The 24,055-nt window shown below is 46.7% G+C and overlaps 1 pseudogene; it reads right to left on the reverse strand.

Moving 5' to 3' along the window:
* Window positions 1-8,102: 8,102 nt before the first annotated feature.
* LOC123483979 overlaps window positions 8,103-24,055 on the reverse strand; it is an 84,289-nt pseudogene continuing 68,336 nt past the window's right edge.

The raw sequence follows: 24,055 nt of genomic DNA on the forward strand, positions 1-24,055 counted from the left end.
GTAGGCCTATTCCCCATATTGGCGGTTGATTAGTCAAATCATGAACCTGCCACTTTAAGCAGGAAAAGAACGTGATTAGGAGAGGGACCAAAATAGCCACCAAGGTGTGAGCATAGAGATAGACAGAAGACTCATCTTTGTATCTGTGCCAATATGGCGTCCGTGACGCATGGGCAGCGCCATCGAGATTTTCTCCATTTTTAAAGTACCGTGTATATTTTTCTTCTTCACGATTGGCTGAACCCTCCTGATTCCACGGGTTAGACATGACTCCAAAATGGTCACCAGGAGGGATCATCCAGTGAAGTTGGAAGTCCCACCCAGTTGACTACATTAAAATGGTGGAAGCCCTCAATGGTGCTGCCCATGCTAATACAACATTTTGGCCACTAGAGGCCTCTATCATTCTCTATGGGTGTGGAAAGCATGAGATCTTAGGAGCCGCTTGTGCTGGAGTGAGGTGCATTGACCGAGCAGAACATTGCAGCATAGCTTGTATAATTGAATTATTCTAATGTTAAAGGAGAACTCCACTGGAAAAAGTTTTTATTTTATTTGTATTATTAGTCCACTGTTAATACAGTCCCAAAATGTTTTGAATGTCAGCAGTCAAGTTTTCAAGATATTGGACTTTGAAGAAGCAAAGTGTCATTGGCGCATCATCATGATGGTGCAAATACAAAATATCGTTTTTGAGTGGATTCTCCCTTTAAGTAGGTGGCAGCATTCACATTAAATTTGTCGCGACGCCAATTATCAGAGAAGGGGAAGAAGAGAAAGCATGACTTGAAATGTTTGTCAGTCAATAGGCCTAATTCAGTAATTGTCCATAGAAAACCTGTTCCTTTGGATTATTAAAGTGAATTCCTGTCCTCTCCATAGTCCTCTCATCACCATGGACATAGTCCTCTCATCACCATGGACATAGTCTCTCTCATCACCATGGACATAGTCCTCTCATCACCATGGACATAGTCCTCTCATCACCATGGACATAGTCCTCTCATCACCATGGACATAGTCCTCTCATCACCAAGGTGCTGACTGCTGATTGTGATATTGTCCCTCTTTGATGGACTCTCCTGCATTTCCTATTGGATGATCTTTTTTTTTTTCTGTCCATTTACCTTTTTTGGAATGAACTGAATTGAACTTTCCTTTAGTGCTGAAAAAAAAAACATTGATACAGTTACATATCACAATACTATTTTTCGACGATGTTATATCTATTTTTGACTTCTTTTTTCTCTCATGTTGTTCAACTGTTACCATGCACCTGCAGCAAAGATAGCTCAGATGTGTGAGTGCCTTTGGAATTTTGACTCCAAGTATCGATTAAATATACACTACCGTTCAAAAGTTTGCGGTCACTTAGAAATGTGTCCTTGTTTTTCGACAGAAAAGCAATTTTGTTGTCCATTAAAATAACATCAAATTGATCAGAAATACAGTGTGGACATTGTTAATGTTGTAAATTGCTATTGTAGCTGGAAACTGCAGATTTTTTATGGAATAACTACATCGGCGTACAGAGGCCCATTATCAGCAACCTTCAGTCCTGTGTTCCAATGGCACGTTGTGTTTGCTAATCCAAGTTTATCATTTTTAAAAGGCTAATTGATCATTAGAAACCCTTTTTGCAATTATGTTAGCACAGCTGAAAACTGTTGTGCTGATTAAAGAAGCAATAAAACAGGCCTTCTTGAGACTAGTTGAGTATCTGCAATTGTGGGTTTGATTACAGGCTCAAAATGGCCAGAAACAAATAACTTTCTTCTGAAACTTCGTCAGTCTATTCTTGTTCTGAGAAATTAAGCCTATTCCATGCGAGAAATTGCCAAGAAACTGAAGATCTCGTACAATGCTGTGTACTACTCCCTTCACAGAATAGCGCAAACTGGCTCTAACCAGAATAGAAAGAGGAGTGGGAGGCCTCGGTGCACAACTGAGCAAGAGGACAAATACATTAGAATGTTTAGTTTGAGAAACAGGCGCCTCACGGGTCCTCAACTGGCAGCTTCATTAAATAGTACCCGTAAAACACCATTCTCAGCGTCAGCAGTGAAGAGGTGACTCCGGGATGCTGACCTTCTAGGCAGAGTTGCAAAGAAAAAGCCATATCTCAGACTGGCCAATAAAAAGAAAAAAGATTAAGATGGGCAGTCTGAGATATTGCTTTTTCTTTTTTCTTTTCTTTTTTCTTCTTTAATCAGCACAACAGTTTTCAGCTGTGCTAACATAATTGAAAAAGGGTTTTCTAATGATCAATTAGCCTTTTAAAATGATAAACTTGGATTAGAAAGCACAGCGTGCCATTGGAACACAGGACTGATGGTTGCTGATAATGGGCCTCTGTACGCCTATGTAGATATTCCATTTAAAAATCAGCCCGTTTCCAGCTACAATAGCCATTTACAACATTAACAATGTCTACACTGTATTTCTAATCAATTCGATGTTATTTTAATGGACAAAAAAAACTGCTTTTCTTTCGAAAACAAGGACATTTCTAAGTGACCACAAACTTTTGAACGGTAGTGTATATATAAAAAAAGGGATTACATTTTATATATATACCTTTGCTACTGTAGGTAGTGTTAGCTATCGCTAGTCAGCTGTGTCCATGCCAAAACTCCAGTATCTTTCATCCCATAGCTTGTTCTCCATCTTCTTTTTAAATAGTGAGACAACATATTTTCAGCACTTTTATTTCACTGACCGGTCTGTTTCTACTATGTATTTACAGGGACTAGCCAAGAAAAGAGAGACCACTGGCCAGTCTGATTCTACTATGTATTTACAGGGACTAACCAAGAAAAGAGAGACCACTGGCCAGTCTGATTCTACTATGTATTTGCGGGGACTAGCCAAGAAAAGACAGACCACTGGCCAGTCTGATTCTACTATGTATTTACGGGGACTAGCCAAGAAAAGACAGACCACTGGCCAGTCTGATTCTACTATGTATTTACAGGGACTAGCCAAGAAAAGAGAGGCCACTGGCCAGTCTGATTCTACTATGTATTTACAGGGACTAGCCAAGAAAAGAGAGACCACTGGCCAGTCTGATTCTACTATGTATTTACAGGGACTAGCCAAGAAAAGACAGACCACTGGCCAGTCGATTCTACTATGTATTTACAGGGACTAGCCAAGAAAAGAGAGACCACTAGCCAGTCTGATTCTACTATGTATTTACAGGGACTAGCCAAGAAAAAGAGACCACTGGCCAGTCTGATTCTACTATGTATTTACAGGGACTAGCCAAGAAAAGAAGACCACTGGCCAGTCTGATTCTACTATGTATTTACAGGGACTAGCCAAGAAAAAGACAGACCACTGGCCAGTCTGATTCTACTATGTATTTACAGGGACTAGCCAAGAAAAGAGAGACCACTGGCCAGTCTGATTCTACTATGTATTTACGGGGACTAGCCAAGAAAAAGAGAGACCACTGGCCAGTCTGATTCTACTATGTATTTACAGGGACTAGCCAAGAAAAGAGAGACCACTGGCCAGTCTGTTTCTACTATGTATTTACAGGGACTAGCCAAGAAAAAGAGACCACTGGCCAGTCTGATTCTACTATGTATTTACAGGGACTAGCCGAAAAAGACAGACCACTGGCCAGTCTGATTCTACTATGTATTTACAGGGACTAGCCAAGAAAAGAGGGGCCACTGGCCAGTCTGATTCTACTATGTATTTACGGGGACTAGCCAAGAAAAGAGAGACCACTGGCCAGTCTGATTCTACTATGTATTTACAGGGACTAACCAAGAAAAAGACAGACAACTAGCCAGTCTGATTCTACTATGTATTTACAGGGACTAACCAAGAAAAAGACAGACAACTAGCCAGTCTGATTCTACTATGTATTTACAGGGACTAGCCAAGAAAAGACAGACCACTGGCCAGTCTGATTCTACTATTTATTACACATATTACATTCTTAAATACAAATGATTCACTGAACAGTTCTTGCATAGAGATATTACAATACCAATTTTAAAAAAAGAATTATGAAACAAACCAGTAACAAAAATAAATCTTTCCTTTTTCCATAATAAGAACATTGTCATACTAACATCATACAAATAATAACTTAGAAAACACTTTTGTACAGCAAAGAAAAGGAGAAGAGGAGAACGAGAGAGAGGGCGAGAGAGAGAGAGAGAGGAAGAGAGGGAGAGAGAGAGAGAGAGAGAGAAGAGAGAGAGAGAGAGAAAAGGATGACGAGGAAAACAGTTGTTAGGAATATGGGAGGGGGTGCTGGTAGAAAAAGGGAACATCTTTGAAGTGCTGTTTCACTAAAGATGGTATACAATACATTTTCATTTACTCCCACACAAAGCAGTGAAAGCAATTGTTGTATAACCAAGTTCTGATACACAAAGACAAGTAAAAAGGACTTGTAGACTGCAGACACACAAAGCAAATGTGAAGTGTTTTCTCAGTTGGTTTCAGTAGTTCTCTGTGAATGTTTTTTACTAAATTACTGACGTGTCTCTGATCACAAACAGGAAACAGGAAATTCATCAACACTGGTGTGTGCATCGTCATATTTCAGGGAGGCGGTTTGGGGCGCAACATCCAAAGTTGTGTTTACAGGACAGGTGGACAGGCAGCTGACATGGGAGAGGGCTTTAAGTTGAGGATGAGTGGATCAGTAAACACCTGTCATACATCCAGATGCAGAGTATAGCTACCCACAACTAAAACACATGTCGTAACATATTGTAGTGCTGAATTATACCGACTGAGGCGATGGGGGATGAATGAATCTTAGTTTTGTCTCCACTTTGGATAAGCCGCCCCAAAGGGATCTCTGTTCAGGTGCACAGTGAATCTTGTTGAGCGATTTTAAAAGATTATACCACAATCAACATTTCAGTAATCAACTGGTAGCCAGTATTTGCGGAGAAAGTCCCCAACTACAAAACCTACATAAGGCCATTTAGTTAAGTTGTTGTCTTGCGGTTTCACCCTAGAATACTGAAAGGTCTGAACACAGCGAGCTGCAAATGGAGGATACATTAATCACAGGCCCAACTACTGTAAACCTTTTTGATGTCTGACTGTTGGTTGTTTCTTGCTGTGTTTCCTACAATAAACCTGGTTCTGATTCTGATCAACCGCCATTGTTGTGCATTTTTTGTTCCTTCATGCTGGTTTATTGGAACAAATCAAACACAAGGATATTGGACAGTAAACCTCAATGGAGAGTGTGGTATAGGTTTGACATACACAGAACATTATTACCAGGCTCCTCTTTTGGTCCCTTCCTAGTAGTTTATACAAATCATTGAGACCACGTGTGCAATGCATTCAACCTCCCTGCGTGTGTTTGTGCCCGGCTAAGCTAGATGGGGCTGGAGGTCTGGTTTGTGTTCATCCAGGAACACTGTGGCAAAAGGTTTTAAAGCGTCCATGCGGTATGTTCAGGTGGTAGCTTGTTTCACTCGATTCATTTCCTCCCTACTGAACATGACCCCAGAGTTTTTATTCCTTGGTATTTGCGAGTAGCAGGACAGGAGGCTGACACTTTCTAGCAAACTAATGCCAGGGCTGGGATTGGGGACGTGTCGGTCAGTGGTCAGTGGGGCAATGTATGTGACCTCTCAGTAGTATGACCACAGAGAGGAGACAGAGGGGGGGGAGCGAGAGAGAGAGGGAGAGAGAGAGGGAGAGAGAGCAATAGAGTAGTGGTGAAGTCTCACTCCATTGCGTCCCATTAGAGAGGCTGACCGGCGCTGACCAGCACTGCTGAGAGAGCAGAATTCACTCCTCATTACCTCGATGACCCTGCTGTCAGCGTGCCCTCCCATTGGCCAATGTCAGCCAAGTCAGTGGGCAGCTCTGGGGGCTAGCGCTGAATGATGCTAACAGCTAACAGAGCAGATGTCTAGATGGCAATTGGCAAGGGGCTAGCAAAAAAATTCAACAACGAGCTAATGTTTGTCTGTCTTTTTCGCCAAGTGATGTGTGCATTTCTGCATCTGCCAATTCCTAGACAGTTCAGGGTGAGGAAAGGCGAGCGGTGATGATAATGGGGAAAGAAGACTACAAATGAAAGTGAATCACACTGCCTGGCTTGTGCTTACCAGTCCCACCTATATGACTGCACAACAATCCCACTGACCAAGTCCTTTCCGGGTGCTAATGCCATGCACAGACAGACAACAGTACATTCACAATTACTCGCTCTGAAAGAGCCACCCTCTCACCCACCCTCAAGAAACCTTGAGTGTACATGAACTGTAAGAAGAAGAATCCTCCTTCATCAAAATACATTTCCCACATCCCACCTTGAGTGAAGCATCTTGGCCTATTGAAATGAACTGTAGACACGAGCAGAAGTCTGTTGGATATGTGAGAGGCCGACAAAGTCTCTCTCTGTATGCTTTTGACTCTGGCTAAAGATATCTGAACGGCTCTAGTTTTGTCTTTTGACTGGTAGTTGCACTCTGTAGTTCTGTAGGGGGGTTTGGCCACGTACTCCCATAGACCAAGGTATCATTTCAAGCATGTTGAAGCTTTCATAGGCTTGGGTTTTGATGGCGGGGTGCTGTTCAGGATCTGTTTGCTCCAAAATGAATTGTTCTTAGCAAAACATATAGCGAAAAGGAAGAGATTTTAGAAAATAAATTAAGTAACCTGTACACATCATTTACGATATCCTTTGCAGTCTGTGCTTCGGTAGCTGTTTCGCTGCTTGTCTTTCGCCTGTGCATGTGGCAGTCCATACCAGAACAGTATGTGTGAAACCAGCGTTTGGTGAGTTTCAAGACTTTCCAGTTCAAGACTGAAGGGTTTACAAATAACATTTTTTACAAAAGTTTCAAAAGTGTCGCTGCGCAGCTGTGGAGGGGAACTCAGAGAGGAGACAGAGCGGAGTCCATTCCTGTAAAACATTTTGATTGTTTTCGGGAAACAGGCAGGAGACGAGAGAGGAGACAGAGGGAGACAGAGGAGGCAGAGGAGACAGAGGGAGTCAGTGAAGAGACAGAGAGGAGACAGAGAGGAGACAGAGGGGAGACAGAGAGGAGACAGAGAGGAGTCAGAGAGGAGACAGACGGGGAGATGGAGAGAAAGGAGAGGAACAGAGGGGAGACAGAGGGAACAAGGGAAACAAGAAACAGAGGGAAGAGAGGGAGACAGAGAGGAGACAGGGGAGACAGAGAGGAAAGAGAGGAGACAGGGAGGAGGCGGGGAGGAGACAGAGGGGAGAGAAGGAGACAGAGGGAGACAGAAGGGAGACAGAGGGGAAGAGAGGAGACAGAGAGAACAGAGAGGAGACAGGGGAGACAAGGGGAACAGAGAACAGAGGGGAGACAGAGGGAGACAGAGAGAGACAGAGGAAACAAGAGGAAAGAGAGGGAGGCAGGGGAGGAGACAGAAGGAGACAGAGGGAGACAGAGGGAACAGAAGGAACAGAGGGACAGAGGGGACAGAGGGGAGAAGAGAAGAGACAGAGGGAGACAGGGGAGACAGTGGAGCCAGAGAGGAGCCAGAGAGGAGTGCATCTGGAGAATAGGAGGAGTATGAATATTATAGTTCATTGTGGTCATCAGGTGTCCTGACCAGGGACTGGAGTCAATGTCTTCTGGTTGACCTTTGACCCCTTACAATAGGAGTTTGACAGGGCTGGCTTGCAGTTGTCCAAGCTCTAAGATAACCTTCGAAGAGCAACAGAAAAGCGGGGCGACAACCCTTTTACTCTCTATACGACACAAGCGTCTGTCAGTCCTGTGTTACTGTCTCGAGGCAGAATCACAATCTGGCAGTATCAGAATTCCAGGACTCGGGTGGCAGAGCTGCTCGGGGAACAACATTAGACCAGACTGTCTGTTTGTCGCTGCACACAAAAGCCATGATTATGTGCCCAATGCAGCCCCACAGACACTATCCGTTTGTCTTTCACTCCCATGTCTCCCAAGGCTGATCCAATCCTTGATCTGATGCAACCAAGCTTTTTGATTGAACTCTCTCTCAGTTCCCTTTTGAACACAACAGAGACAGCCATGATGTTCACCTCCCTCTCCACCTCTCCTCTTTTCTCTGTCCTCCCCTCCTCTCCCGCTCTTCTCCCTCCACCTCCCTCAGATATGCCTTTTCATGTGTAGCGCCAAGTGGTCCGATCGTGAGAAACATCTGTAGAATAGACAGAAATGATGTTGTTAGCTTGTTGCCATGGCAGGAGGAACTATTGTTGAGTCATCAGTCTAACTGCTGCTGTTAGCTAGTCAATGTGCGTCAAGGCAATTCTGATGCACATGCAATTAAACATGTATGACTAATTCATAATCAACATTTAAATCAACATTTTCAACAGGGCGGTAATGACTGCAGCTGCGTTGTGAATAGGAATGGAAGCTGCAGATTGATTTGTTGAACCAGTGATGGAAAACCAACACAAACAACATTTGCTCTAACATTAAGGCACAATTAGTTGAACTGTCTGCATGTATAAGAAATGCACACAAACAACATTTGCTCTAAATTAGAACTAAACTAGTATAACATATTGAAATTGAGCTACTATATTTGTGCGAGACCAAAGTCAACAGAGTAAAACATGAAATCACATTATGTACCAAATATATTATTTGATCATATTCATAACTCCTTACTCTTTACTCGTGCATTACTTTCCTATTTGCTACAAATAAGGAAAGATTCATGCGTTACATATATATATATATATATACGCTATTTAGCGTTACATTGCAATTTGAAGCAGTCTTCGTATCCATTCACTGTGATAACATTGTAACTTGCCTGGGTGCTTCATTGAATTAGAGTACATACTGAAGTCATTCTAATTCTAGTTAGATTTAAACCTTACATGACTAGATCCATCTACCCTCCTTGTTCACCAGTCAGAACAGAACAGAAAAAAAACAGAAGCTATCTGGATGAATGGAGATGTTGGAGACACACAGGTCCCTGTCTGGCTCATACGTCTGGATTCATGGAGATGTTGGAGACACACAGACAGGGAGGTGAGGTGACACACTGAGATGAGCCACCAGTCATCTGCCTCACTGTCCACCTGTTGGACAGGAGGCGAGGGGGTGGGGAGTGAAGGGGTTATGGTCAGACCAGATGGTGGTATGAGTCGCGACGAGGGGCCACAACACCAGCTGGCACACCACAGGTCTGTCATGCCACCCGCCCTCCACCCTACCATCCCTCCATCCCTCGTTCCCTCCCTCCATCCACAGTATAACCTGAGGGCTCTGAACAGTTGTCATGGAAATATAGGCTCCTATAACAACAGTATAACTGGGGGCTCTGAACAGTTGTCATGGAAATATAGGCTCTATAAACAACAGTATAACCTGGGGAGCTCTGAACAGTTGTCATGGTAATATAGGCTGCTTGAGACAACAGTATAACTGAGGGCTCTGAACAGTTGTCATGTAATATAGGCTCCTTGAACAACAGTATCACCTAGGGCTCTGAACAGTTGTCATGGTAATATAGGCTCCTTGAGACAACAGTATAACCTGAGGGTCTGAACAGTTGTCATGGTAATATAGGCTGCTTGAGACAACAGTATAACCTGAGGGCTCTGACGGTTGTCATGGTAACATAGGCTCCTCTAAACAACAGTATAACCTGAGGGCTCTGAACAGTTGTCATGGTAATATAGGCTCCTTGAGACAACAGTATAACCTGAGGGCTCTGAACAGTTGTCATGGTAATATAGGCTCCTTGAACAACAGTATAACCTGAGGGGCTCTGAACAGTTGTCATGGTATTATAGGCTGCTTGAGACAACAGTATAACCTGAGGGCTCTGAACAGTTGTCATGGTAACATAGGCTCCTATAAACAACAGTACAACCTGAGGGTTCTGAACAGTTGTCATGGTAATATAGGCTCCTATAGACAACAGTATATCCCTGAGGGCTCTGAACAGTTGCCATGGTAATATAGGCTCCTATAGACATTAGTATAACCTGAGGGCTCTGAACAGTTGTCATGGTAATATGGGCGTCTGTAGACAGCAGTATAACCTGAGGGCTCTGAACAGTTGTCATGGTAATATAGGCTGCTTGAGACAACAGTATAACCTGAGGGCTCTGAACAGTTGCCATGGTAATATAGGCTCCTATAGACAAAGTATAACCTGAGGGCTCTGAACAGTTGTCATGGTAATATAGGCTCCTATAGACAACAGTATAACCTGAGGGCTCTGAACAGTTGTCATGGTAATATAGGCTTCTATAAAACGTATAACCTGAGGGCTCTGAACAGTTGTCATGGTAATATAGGCTCCTATAAACAACAGTATAACCTGAGGGCTCTGAACAGTTGTCATGGTAATATAGGCTGCTTGAGACAACAGTATAACCTGAGGGCTCTGAACAGTTGTCATGGTAATATGAAGCTTATATAGACAACAGTATCACCTGAGGGCTCTGAACAGTTGTCATGGTAATATAGGCTCCTTGAGACAACAGTATAACCTGAGGGCTCTGAACAGTTGTCATGGTAATATAGGCTGCTTGAGACAACATATAACCTGAGGGCTCTGAACAGTTGTCATGGTAAATAGGCTCCTCTAAACAACAGTATAACCTGAGGGCTCTGAACAGTTGTCATGGTAATATGGCTCCTTGAGACAACAGTATAACCTGAGGGCTCTGAACAGTTGTCATGGTAATATAGGCTGCTTGAGACAACAGTATAACCTGGGGGCTCTGAACAGTTGCCATGGTAATATAGGCTCCTATAACAACAGTATAACCTGAGGGCTCTGAACAGTTGTCATGGAAATATAGGCTCCTATAAACAACAGTATAACCTGAGGGCTCTGAACAGTTGTCATGGTATATAGGCTTCTACAGACAACAGTATAACCTGGGGGCTCTGAACAGTTGTCATGGTAATATAGGCTCCTATAGACAACAGTATAACCTGAGGGCTCTGAACAGTTGCCATGGTAATATAGGCTCCTATAGACATTGTATAACCTGGGGGCTCTGAACAGTTGTCATGGTAATATAGGCTTCTATAGACAGCAGTATAACCTGAGGGCTCTGAACAGTTGTCGTGGTATTATAGGCTTCTGTAGACAACAGTATAACCTGAGGGCTCTGAACAGTTGCCATGGTAATATAGGCTTCTATAGACAACAGTATAACCTGAGGGTCTGAACAGTTGTCATGGTAATATAGGCTCCTATAGACAACAGTATAACCTGAGGGCTCTGAACAGTTGACATGGTAATATAGGCTCCTATAGACATTAGTATAACATGGGGCTCTGAACAGTTGTCATGGTAATATAGGCTTCTATAGACAACAGTATAACCTGAGGGCTCTGAACAGTTGCCATGGTAATATAGGCTTCTATAACAACAGTATAACCTGAGGGCTCTGAACAGTTGCCATGGTAATATAGGCTTCTATAGACAACAGTATAACTGAGGGCTCTGAACAGTTGCCATGGTAATATAGGCTTCTATAGACAACAGTATAACCTGGGGGCACTGAACAGTTGGACAGTGGATCTGTGTTTGTGTTTTTACTTAGCTTCTGTTGTTCTTCTACATTTCTGTATGTTTTTACATTTCTTAAGGACTCTGGAAGACTAGCCCTTGGTGGGCTAAAAGAGATCCTAATAAAATCTAATCAAACAGTTGGGAGCAGAAGGGAGACACACAGGAATCTAGACGTGACCCTGCACTGAATTTCTGTAAAGTTTAAAATGGTAAGTTTTTTATGTAGGCTTTTTTAGGCCTATTTTAAGGCCTTCAAGTCTTCCCAACATGCGGGTACCTTTCCAATCTTTATGGTCTCAGCTTGACATGAGTATTATATGCCCTTTACTACAGTGTTGCTTACTAGGGCTGGCAACATCAGTCTGTTAAGTACTGTAACTACCTTGCCAAACAGTGAGCTTGTGTAATGCATCATAGTCGATACACTTAACAGGCTTGTGTTGCTGCCTGTGTGTGTGTGTGTGTGTGTGATGCGAGTGTGTTTTGACATACCTGTCACAGTGGTTACACTTGAAAGGCTTTGCGCCAGTGTGTTTGCGGTAGTGTCTTGTCAGTTCATCGCTCCGGGCGAACACGCCATTCACAGCCCTCCCATGAGCACTTGTAGGGCTTCTCACCTGAACGGAAACAAACAAAGCTGTTTATCACTCATCCACCAATCTCACGCATGTTTAACAGTTATCCACCAATCCTTATGGATGGTTATAGCGCATCCACTCCATATTTCCATCGTACTGTGTTTCACGTGCAGCTATGTTGATAGGAGACTTCCATTTAGGAGGGGGTGTGTGTCTGCAGCGGTGGACTGGCCATCTGGCATTTTGGGCAAATGCCAGAAGGGCTGGTCCATTTCTTGCCCATTGGTCCTGTCTGACTTAGGTTTTTTTGTGCAAAATGATCATTTGTCAAATAATGGGTGCCTCATGGAAAAACATTGCCGGTGTGGGGGCTCGAAGAAAAATATTGTCTGGTGTTGGGGCCTCAAGGAAAAAAAATGGTCCGGTGTGTTAGAAATGCCAGGGCTGATTTCTGGTTCCAGTCCGCCCCTGTGTGTGTATGCGTCTGTGTGTGCATTTGTGTGTGTGATAGGCGTGTGTGTGTGTGGGAGTGAGATGGCGAGATATGTTAGGTGTGTGTGTGTATGTAATGTGTTTTTCATGGATGCGGAGGGGTTCCCAGTAGTCTCTTATCCTGCTGAATGGGCAGAAACTGAGAGGAGGAGGAGGAGGAGGACAGGGGCAGAATGCTGGTGGGAGGTGTGTGTGTGTGTGTGTGTGTGAGTGAGTGTGTGCGTGCGTGCATGTGTGTATGTGTGATAATTAGGCCAGTGGTGTTGCTTATGGGAAGTACCTCTATATTTACACCCTGCCAGCTGCCTCCCCTCTCCAAGGAGATGTCACACACATCCACCAATCATCCCAACTAGGTCGCATAACACAGACATCAGACTAAATACAGTCTCATAAAGACATCCAGACTAAATACAGTCTCATAAAGACCTCAGACTAAATACAGTCTCATAAAGACCTCAGACTAAATACAGTCTCATAAAGACCTCAGACTAAATACAGTCTCATAAAGACCTCAGACTAAATACAGTCTCATAAAGACATCAGACTAAATACAGTCTCATAAAGACATCCAGACTAAATACAGTCTCATAAAGACCTCAGACTAAATACAGTCTCACAAAGACCTCAGACTAAATACAGTCTCATAAAGACCTCAGACTAAATACAGTCTCATAAAGACATCAGACTAAATACAGTCTCATAAAGACCTCAGACTAAATACAGTCTCAGACATCAGACTAAATACAGTCTCATAAAGACATCAGACTAAATACAGTCTTCCCATTGCAACTTCCTCAATATGATCATAACAACTGAACAGATTCACATAACTTCATTGTCCAATGTGAATCAGAAATGTAGTCCGTTTGTGGTTGTTTTGCTGTAGAGGAGTTATGCAATGTAAAAACATAAAATGGGGCCAATGCTTTTAGTGGTAGATCACATGTATGTCAGTGTATGTTGGTTTTGTACTAGTCTATATGATAACAACACTATATATAATATCATCTATATAATATAATATAATCTATATAATAGCTCCCCAGTGTGTTTGGATGGTTTAATAAGGCACGGTTTGTACCAGCATTTGTCACACATTTTATATCTCTTCAAGAACTCCATCAAATCCACATTACACTTGCTTCATCAGCTTTCAGAATGCAATTAAAGAGGAAGGAAGCATTTTGTGGTTTACAGTGCTTTTATAATGACCTGCCTGCTATCTCACCAGCCGAGCTGCTGGAGAACGGATAAAATAAAACAAATGGGATGGCGTGTGTCAGCTGTTGAAGATGTTTTTAGGAGGACTATCCCCCTCTTCCTCCTTAAAGATGATTTTTAGGAGGACTATCCCCCCTCTTCCTCATGAAGATGTTTTTTAGGAGGACTATCCCCCCTCTTCCTCCTTAAAGATGTGTTTAGGAGGACTAGCCCCCTCTTCCTGCTTGAAGATGTTTTTAGGAGGACTAGCCCCCTCTTCCTCCCTTAAAGATGTGTTTAGGAGGACTAGCCCCCTCTTCCTCCTTAAAGATGTGTTTGGGAGGACTAGCCCCCTCTTCCTGCTTGAAGATGTTTTTAGGGGGACTATCCCCCTCTTCCTGCTTGAAGATGTTTTTAGGAGGACTATCCCCCCTCTTCCTGCTTGGGCCAGCCTTCTTTAGTGTTACTCTGAGGTTGTCCATAAAGAATTCACTACTCAACTACTTTAAAAATCAGAGGCCATTTTTATATTCAGAGGATAGCTGAGTGGTGGATAGCAGAGACCGTTTTATCATCAGAGGCTAGCTGAGTGGTGAATAACAGAGACCATTTTATCATCAGAGGTTAGCTGAGTGGTGAATAACAGAGACCATTTTATCTTCAGAGGCTAGCTGAGTGGTGGATAACAGAGGTACAAGGTGTGTAACAGAGTACCTATCACTCACATCCAACTTATCCCCCCATCACAGGTTCACATTTCCTCTATCCCCATCCTCCTCTCCTCTCCTCCTCTCCTCTCCTCTCCTCTCCTCTCCTCTCCTCTCTCCTCTCCTCTCTCTCCTCTCCTCTCTCTCTCCTCTCCTCTCCTCTCCTCTCCTCTCACAATATATAATAATAATATAATATGCCATTTGGACGCTTTTATCCAAAGCGACTTACAGTCATGCGTGCATACATTTTTTGTGTATGGGTGGTGGATCGAACCCACTAGCTTGGCGTTACAAGCGCTGTGCTCTACCTCAGCTGAGCTACAGAACCTCCTCTCCTCTCCTCTCCTCTCCTCTCCTCTCCTCTCCTCTCCTCTCCTCTCCTCTCCTCTCCTCTCCTCTCCTCTCCTCTCCTCTCCTCTCCTCTCCTCTCCTCTCCTCTAGCCCCATCCTCCCATCTCCCTCTCTCCTCTCTCCTCTCCCTCCCCCTAGCCCCATCCTTCCCTCTCCTCTCTGCTCTCCTTTCCTCTGGCCTTAAAAACAAGAAAGGCCAGATTTAGGTCTGGCCCACTCCCTCACACACCGGTCAATTATAGTCCCGGGAGGCATGGATGCCTGACTCGGTCTCCTAGCAGCGGGGTGAGTGATGAAACACGAGGAGGCTAGTGCAGCTGGCTGGATCTGGCATTGGCAGCACACGCCGCTGTGCACCCAGCCAATTACCACTCACGCTGGCAGAGGAGTATGCAGTTGCCTAGCAACAGGCGCTGTAATGCTTCCTTCTTGGTGGGGGGGGGGGGTGTGGTGGTTGTGAGGGGGGAGGGATAGTGGAGACAGCATCGATACAGGCTGAGACCAGTGCCTAGAGCACAGCAGATAACCACTCCAGCTACACACTCCCTCCATTGATAGGCTATGGTTGCCTAGCAACTAAACACACACACACACACTCGATCCAGCCTCTCAGGTGCCTGAGTTGTGGTTAATTACATTTCCTCCATTAGCTGGAGATGGACCGGTGTATACGTGGTCTCTGAGGTCATTATGGGGGAAAAGCACTTTACAGGCCAGCACTACTCACTCCTACAGTTTTACTGTTACACTAGTCAATGCTGGCTTCCTTTATATGAGCAGAGAGGGAAAGTGTGTGCGTGTGTGTTTGCGTGTGTGTTTGCGGTGTGTGTGTGTGTGTGCGTGTGTGAGAGAAAGGGAGCAATGGAGGAGACAGAGAGAGAAAGGAGGAGAAGGCAGGACAGAGAGAGGCGTGTTTTCCTCTTCTCCTCCTCAGAATCTAATTGTACAATTCCTTATCTGCGTTCAAACCTCCATTCATAAAAGTCACTGCAGGCCGTGTAATTTCCACCCAGTCTGCTTGATTCCAGCTCCAATGTTAATCTCTGCTCTGTCAGTAATGGATGGTAACAACACATGAAGAATGGGGGGATTTGAGTCCGCCGTCTCTTAAGTCATGGCCTGATGGTTGAGCGTGGAGGCCCTTGGCACTATGTCTCAGACTGATGTTTCTACCTCTCCTTCTCAGTGCTCTGTCACTGTCTTTGTGCTGTCGGTGGCTAAAGGAACTATTTCTGCTAGCTATAACACTCTCCCTGCGCTTTTAGAGCCAGCATGTCACGTAACAGTACAGGTGACTGAGATGTTTCTACCTCTCCCTTCTCAGCGCCCTGTCACTGTCTTGGTGCTTTATCTCTCTGAGTGGCTAAAACAACTGTTCCAGCTATAAACTCACTCTCTTTCATGTGTTTCATTGACCACACTATCATACTGATCAAAATGCCACGCCCGATACATTGCTTCATTCTAAATGGGAAGCTAGTGTGGATATTGGAACAGATCTGCTGTAGCTGTAGAGCTGACATGGTGCGTAAAGTCGGGGGTTGGGGTCAATTCCATTTCATTTCAGGAAGTACACTAAAATTCCAATTCCTATTCTCCTCAATGCTTTTCAATGAAACAATTGTTGTTTACTTTTTCAAATTGACTCGAATTGAAATGGAATTGACCCCAACCCTGGTTAGAATAAGGGTGTTTGAGAAGTGCCAGGCGGGGAACATTAACATATTTCAGTCCCACAGAGTCCCAGGTTGGTGGATTGTCACCGAGACTTAGCCTATAGAAAGCGTCCGTAGGGGAACGGGGCGGCAGACTAAAATAAACTGGGAAACCACGGCTTATCCAGGTCAATCCATCCATCACGGGGCAGTTAGTCACTCGGCGGACAGTTTCCTGACAGAGGTCTGGTGGTTTTGGGATTGAGATCGAAAGAGGGAGAATGATGTCCGTTTCCGGAAAATCTGCTGAGGAAGTAGTGTGGCAACCTTGAGAAGGAATACTGATAGCCAAGTATACTGAGGGTACAGGCAGTGCTGAAGAGTACTGAAGTACTCACTCTTTAAATTTGGTGGTACTCATTATATTTTAGAGCCAATATTCTATAGGTGGTACTCAAGCAGTTGAACATTTGAGGAGCTAATGACCACTGGCCCAGGGCGGCCAGGAAAAGAGGAAAGACAAAGAGGCTGAGTAGGAGGTAGAGGGGGATGAAAGGCAGTGGATGTGTTCTTTAATTAATAGATGAGGCTCCGTTAACAGAAAGGGCCAAGATGAGTACCAGGTATGATTAAAGAGAACCTGAGGCCTAAAAGTAAGAAGGTGAAACATGGTGGATGAGGGATGTCTAAGAGCTAATAGTAGACCTGATGGTGCTTGTCTGGTGGTCTATAGAGTCTGTCTGAGAGCTCTCCCTGCCTGGCAGGCGGCTCCAGATGATCTACCTCTTTGATAAGCGACACTTATGTTTTCAGATGAAGTGACTTTCCCTGAGCTGAAGTGAGTAGTATTTCCCTGGCTGGGGTGGTAGTATTTCCCTGAGCTGAAGTGAGTAGTATTTCCCTGAGCTGAAGTGAGCAGTATTTCCCTGAGCTGAAGTGACTAGTATTTCCCTGAGCTGAAGTGAGTAGTATTTCCCTGAGCTGAAGTGAGTAGTATTTCCCTGAGCTAGAAGTGAGTAGTATTTGTATAGTAGTTGTTTCCTTTCACATACTTGATTAAGCTTGCCTAGAGCAATGGGATGTAATAGAATAGTCCCAAAAGTGCTGTCCATTTAGTATTCAAGGCAGGCTCAATCCGAAACTCAAAGTATCTGAAATAAAAACCAATGCTATTTCAACTCTGCTCTAGACTAGAAGTCGTGCTGATGAGTCTCACCTGTGTGTGTCCTCTGGCGAGCCTTGAGGTGTGAGCTCTTGGTGTAAACCTTCCTGCAGCCGTTAAACTGGCAGCGGTGGACCCTCTTCTTGTTCTCAGAGATATCCCCCACGCCCCATCACACACGTGGCCCCCTGCTCACCGTCGCTGTGCCCGCCTGTGGTGTCACGCCTTGTGGGCAGGGGTGGCGCGTGGGTGCTTCCAACCTGGTGGCGCTCTGCCCCACCTTCCTCGCCACCAGTTTGAGTGGTGTGCCGTCAGCGGGGCGCCGTGAGTCTGGTGGGGGTCGGGCCGGCCAGGTGGCGTCCCAGCTCCCGCGGGGGCGGGGCGGCGTCAGGGAGGGGACGGCGCTCAGCTGGGCTGGGTGTACCCCTCCCCCTCCCCCTCCAGACCCTAACCCCGTGCCTCGCCTCGCCAAGTTTGGCAGACTTCAAGGCCCCAGAGAGGTGCTTCCGAGAGGGGCAGAGCAGGGGCGGTAGGGGGGGTGGGGGGTCCGGGAGTGGGGGAGGGCTCTAGTACTTCCTCTTCACTGTCCTCCTTCAGGTGGCCCGGGTGAGCAGGCAGTCAGCTCCTCGTCAAAGAGGTCCGAAGCCTCTTGGGCTCCGTCTGCAGATATCGCTCCCAACTCCAGACAGGTCTGAAGGGAGAAGGAGAGGGGGTCAACATACAGACACACACATAAACCCTATGTCTGCTTAAACTGATAGAGGTACTTGTATAGTGGCACTGGTATTCCAAGACTCGCAACACATAACCTTGGCTTAAGCACATGCTACATAGAATCACTATAGTGTAGATTTCAGTGGAATACTTGAATACTGTGGTGCTGATGGTGAACATCCCTCTAAAGCTGAGTGGATATTGTCAGCTTCCTGCCTCCCTGTTTGTCTCCGGGCCTCTAGGGGTCATCTGTGTTCCCCCTCTGCCTTAGTTCTTCCTCGTGTGTCCTTATTAGCTTGTCCAGTCACCTGTGCCTTGTTTCACCTAGAGTATTTTAGCTGTGTTTTTTCCCCTGTTCCTCACTTGGTTTTTGGTCCTGGCTATGTGTCTCCTGCTTTGTCCACCGTGTCTTTCCAAGTAAGCTTTTTCTAAGTTATCTTTAGTTTGTTTTTCTCCCCTCGTGAAGTTATTTTTGTTTTGCCTCCTGTTTTGTTACTCTACCTCTGTTGATATACCTCTTTCTGAGAAGAACTTTTGTTGGACTATTTTTTGAGTGCAAAGAACCTTTTTGTTACATTAAATCTACTTACCTAGTATTGCCTTGGGTGTTTTCATTTGGGTCCAACTATACCTCCTCTGTGGCTAGGTAGAACCCCAGCTCCCCACATCTGAGACCGGAGTTCTAGCCCAGCTTGTGACAGAAAAACCAAGTCAATCATGGACCCAGAAACACTCAGTTCCCAGGACCTGTTGGCGGTGATCGCTCGACATGAGGCATCTTTCCAGCGCCATGAAGCCGTTCTCAGCCGACAAGAAGAGCTCTTTGAACGCCTCCCTAGTCCTCTCCCTTCCTCCAGGTCACCCCCCAGTGACGACAGGCCTTCTCCAGTGGCGAGCCCCGACTACCACCTCCCAAGCCCTTTCCGGATCCAAGCTCTTGCCAGGGTTTCCTCACCCAATGCTCCCTCACCTTGAGCTCCAACCCTCAAGTTTTCCCACAGACCGTTCCAAGATTGCCTATATCATTACCCTTCTTTCAGACAAGGCGCTCGCCTGGGCCTCTGCGGTGTGGCAGTCCCGGGAGGCCTGTTGTGAGCTCCCTACGCTGCATTTGTAGAAGGTTCAAGCGGGTGTTCGATCATCCTGTCCGTGGGCGGGAGGCTTCCAAGCGCCTGCTGTCTCTCGTCAGGTCCCAGGCCACGGCAGATTTTGCCATTGAATTCCGGACCATAGCAGCAAGGAGCGGATGGAATGATGAAGCGCTGAGGTCTGTTTTCAGGAGGGTTATCTGAGCCCCTTCCAAGATGGTTAGCCACCCGAGAACCAGCTGGAATCTCGAGTCCCTCATAGCCCCTTGGCCATCCGCCTGGACAATCGTCTAAAGGGCGGAGAACGGCTCTCGCCGCCCGGTGTCTCATCCCAGGTTCCTCTGAGCAGCTCTGTTTCTCCTGTTTGGACTCCGTCATTCAGAGCTTCCCCGGCTCCTGAACTGCTCCAGGATTCCCCGGAGAGCATGCAGTTAGGCGTTCCAGGCTTTCTCCCCGCGAAGGAGCGTCGCATGGGGGGCGTCGGTGCCTCTACTGCTGGGTTGCGGCCACTTCGCTCCGCTTGCCCCGGGCTTTGGAAACGCCTGTCCCCGCCCAGCTACAGGAGGGTTGTGATGGGGGAAAATTAGAGCTCCTCCTACTAACGCTGTCCTAGCTTTATTCCAGCCACTCTGTCCTGGGAGGGCCAGATCGGGTCCAGGCTATGATCGATTCCGGTGCCGCAGGTGATTTCATGGATGTAACCTTGGCTGGAACTCAAGATCCCTACCCAACTACTTCCTCAACCCCAGACAGTTACAGCCTTAGATGGCAAACCTCTGGAACCAGGAAAGGTTACTGAGCGGGCTCAGTCCCTGCGACTTACTATCTCTCAACACCAGCAGGTGGAGACCTTCTATCTCATTGACTCTCCCGAGTATCCTATTATCCTGGGTCACCCTTGGCTATGCAGACATAATCCCCAATCGACTGGCCTACTGGCACCATTCTAAACTGGGGTTCCACTTGCCAACTCACCTGCATGCTTCAGATCCCTCAGCCCCTAGTACCCAGTTTCAAGAGTCTGTTGCGTCTCCCGAGTCCCCAGTGTTTACCATCGGTTCAAGGCAGTGTTCACAACGGCCCTGGCTACTTCCTTACCGCCTCATAGCACGTATGACTGTGCCATAGATCTACTCCCTGGTTGCTGCCCTCCTAGGGTCGGATCTTTTCCTTATCCTCCCGAGCAAGCACTATGAACCTACATTAAGGTCCCTTGGCAGCCGGCCTCATCTGTGCCTCTACTTCCCGGCTGGGGCGGGCTTATTTTTTGTTGAAAAGAAAGCGGGGGGTCTTAGGCCTTGTGTTGATTACGGGGACTCAACAAGATCACGGTTGAGTCGATACCCCCTTCCTCTCATAGCCACTGCTTTTTGAGCTGCTTCAGGGGCTTCCATTTTTACTAAACTGGATCTCCGCAATGCTTACCATCTCGTCTGCCCGGATCCGGCAAGGGGACGAATGGAAGACCCGGCGTTCAGCACGCCTTCACGGGGGCACTATGAATCTCGGGTGATGCCGTTTGGGCTCAATGCCCCGCGCAGTATTCCAAGCCCCTGATTAATGATGTTCTCCGGGATATGCTTAATCTGTTCGTCTTTGTGTACCTGGGCCGATATCCTCATCTTCTGTCACTGAAGGAGCATGAGGGGCATGTTAGCAGGGTTCTCCAGAGGCTCCTTGAAATCACCTCTACGTTAAGCCTGAGAAGTGTGAGTTTCATGTTTCTCAGACTCCAGTTTCTCGGGTTTTGGTGTCACTTCCGGCCAACTAAGATGGATCCCAAGAAGGTCAAAGCGGTCCACAGCTGGCCCACTCCTGCCGCGGTCAAGGGAGGTTCCAGCGGTTCATTGGCTTTTCCAACTTCTATCGGAAGTTCGTTAAAATTTCAGCTCTGTGGTGCGCAACGACCAAGGAGAGGGACCATTGGGGAGACAGGGCCTTGGGGATCTCAACGCGCCTCCACTTCTGCCCGATTCTGGTGATCCCTGACCCAAAAGACCTTTTGGTGGATGGCCGCACTCAGAGGGGGGGGTGGGACGTCCTGTCGCAGAGGGGTGAGGATGGGAGATTAACCTTGTGCTTCATGTCTCGCCACCTGTCTTGAGGCCGCGCGCCAACTACCACGTGGGATCGGGGGTTGTTGCGGTTAAGCTGGCCTTGGAAAGAGTGGCGCCGTCGGCGGGGGCTCAGCATCCTTTCCAGTTCTCACGACCAAAAACCTGGAATATCTCCAACAGGCTAAGCGGATGAACCCTCGGCAAGCCACGATGGTCCCTTTTCTTTTAATCGATTCCAGTTACTCCCTGTCTTACCGACCTGGCACCAAGAGCGTCAAGCCGGATGCCCTGTCTCGAGCCTATTCTCCCGAGGTACAAGAGATGCCCTTGGCATTTCGGTTATTCCGAGTCTAGGATCGTGCGCACCTCTTCAGTGGGAACTCGAAAGAGGGATGCGAGAGGCCCTGTCCATGAGCCCGTACCCGTTTGGCAAGATACAGGTCTATGTTGAGGCCTGCCCTGTGTGCAACCAGGGAAAGTCGTACACGCCAGCGACCCCAGGGACTGCTCCATCCCTTACCTGTTCCTCGAAGGCCATGGTCACACCTTTCTCTGGACTTTGTTCGGACTTCCATCCCAACAACACCGTCATCCTAGTGGTGGTAGACCGGTTCTCTAAGGCTGCCCGGTTTATTCCCCTGCCCAAGCTGCCCTCGGCTAAGGGGGCTGCTGAGCTCCTCATGAACCATGTCTTCCGGATATTTGGTATTCCCCTGGGCGTGGTCTGCCGTCCCCAACCGTCCCGGTTTTGGGGGGCCTTCTGCAGGCTTATTGGGGCCACAGCCAGCCTATCGTCGGGTTCCATCCAGGTCTGTGGCCAGCGGAGCGGATTAGTCAGGATCTGGAGACCATCCTGCGGTGTATGGCGGCCATAATCCCCGTCTTGGGCCACCTATACTCATTTGGCTGAATATGCCCACAACACCCTCAGTCCTCAGCCACCGGATTGTCCCCCCTTCGAATGCCAGTTCGGTTTACACCCCCTCCATTATTTCCAGAGGAAGAGGCGCAAGTGGGTGTTCCCTCGGCCCAGCGCTTTGTCCAGCGCTGTAGGCCCGGACCTGGAAGAAGGCCAGGCGTCCCTCCTTCGGACCTCCCAGAGATAGCAAAGTCAGGCTATCGCCTCCGCCGGGTGAGGGCCCTAGTTTCCGAGCTGGTCAAGAGTTTGGTTTGGCCACTAAGAACCTGCCCCTCGGGTCGATCCAAGAAGCTTTCCCAGAAATACATCGGCCCTTTCCCATAGAAGAAAGGTTAACCCTGTTCCAGTGTCGTTTGGTTCTCCCTCGCTCCCTTAGATTAACCCCCCTTTCCATGTTTCACTACTTAAGCCTGTCTTGTCTTCTCCCTTTGCGCCCCCCCCACGCCAGACCCCCGCCACCTCCCAGGATCATTGGCGGCCGCCAGCCTACACAGTCCCCGGATACTGGACTCCCGGAGGGTCCAGAACTCTCTGCAGTATCTGGTGGACTGGGAGGGCGGGGCCAGAAGAGCGCTCTGGGTTCCAGCCAGGACATCCTGGACCCAGGTTTGATCCAGTTTCGCACCCTGAGGCCAGGGTGTTCTGGAAGGAACGTCGGAGTCGTTCCTAGAGGAGGGTCCCTGTCAGCTTCCTGCCTCCTGTTTGTCTCCGGGCCTCTAGAGGTCGTCTGTGTTCCCCTCTGCCTTAGTTCTTCCTCGTGTGTCCTTCCATTAGCATCCAGGTCACCTGTGCCTTGTTTCACCTAGAGTATTTTTAGCTGTGTTTTTTCCCCTGTTCCTCACTTGGTTTTGAGTCTGGCTATGTGTCTCCTGCTTTGTCCCACCGTGTCTTTCCAAGTAAGCTTTTCTAAGATTATCTTTAGTTTGTTTTTTCTCCCCTCGTGGAGTTATTTTGTTTTGCCTCCTGTTTTGTTACTCTACCTCTGTTGTATACCTCTTTCTGAGAAGAACTTTTTGTTGGACTATTTTTGAAGTGCAAAAGAACCTTTTTGTTACATTAAATCTACTTACCTGAGTATTGCCTTGGGTGTTTCATTTGGGTCCAACTATACCTCCTCTGTGGCTAGGGGGTAGAACCCCCAGCTCCCCACATCTGAGACCGGAGTTCTAGGCCAGCTTGTGAAGATATTTCCTGTTCAATTTGTTTTATCACTATATCACATCATTCAATTAAAAAAAATCTGACAACTCAACATAATTACTACACAGCCAGAGCTGGGTCAATATATATCATCAATTGATATAATGTATCCAAGTGAGCAGGCACCTAAGGCAAATAATTGATGAATGGTTCTACGCCTGATGCCTCAATTGTCCTTCGTACCCGCTCCCATACCCTATAATTATGTATTTCTTTGTGACTGTAACATGTATACAGGTAGACCAGAAAAGCCACAACCCTGATTGGAAGATGAGTGAGCCACGCTGATTAGAAGCACCTGCGCTCGTCGTTTGCTCACCTGTGTTTCCCCTACAAATGCTGTTCTGATGAAACATATTTCTACCTACACACTGAAGAAGGCTGCAAAGCCGATCGTCTGTTGTACGCTGTT

This window comes from Coregonus clupeaformis, unplaced genomic scaffold (assembly GCF_020615455.1).
Source record: "Coregonus clupeaformis isolate EN_2021a unplaced genomic scaffold, ASM2061545v1 scaf0174, whole genome shotgun sequence".
NCBI lineage: Eukaryota > Metazoa > Chordata > Actinopteri > Salmoniformes > Salmonidae > Coregonus > Coregonus clupeaformis.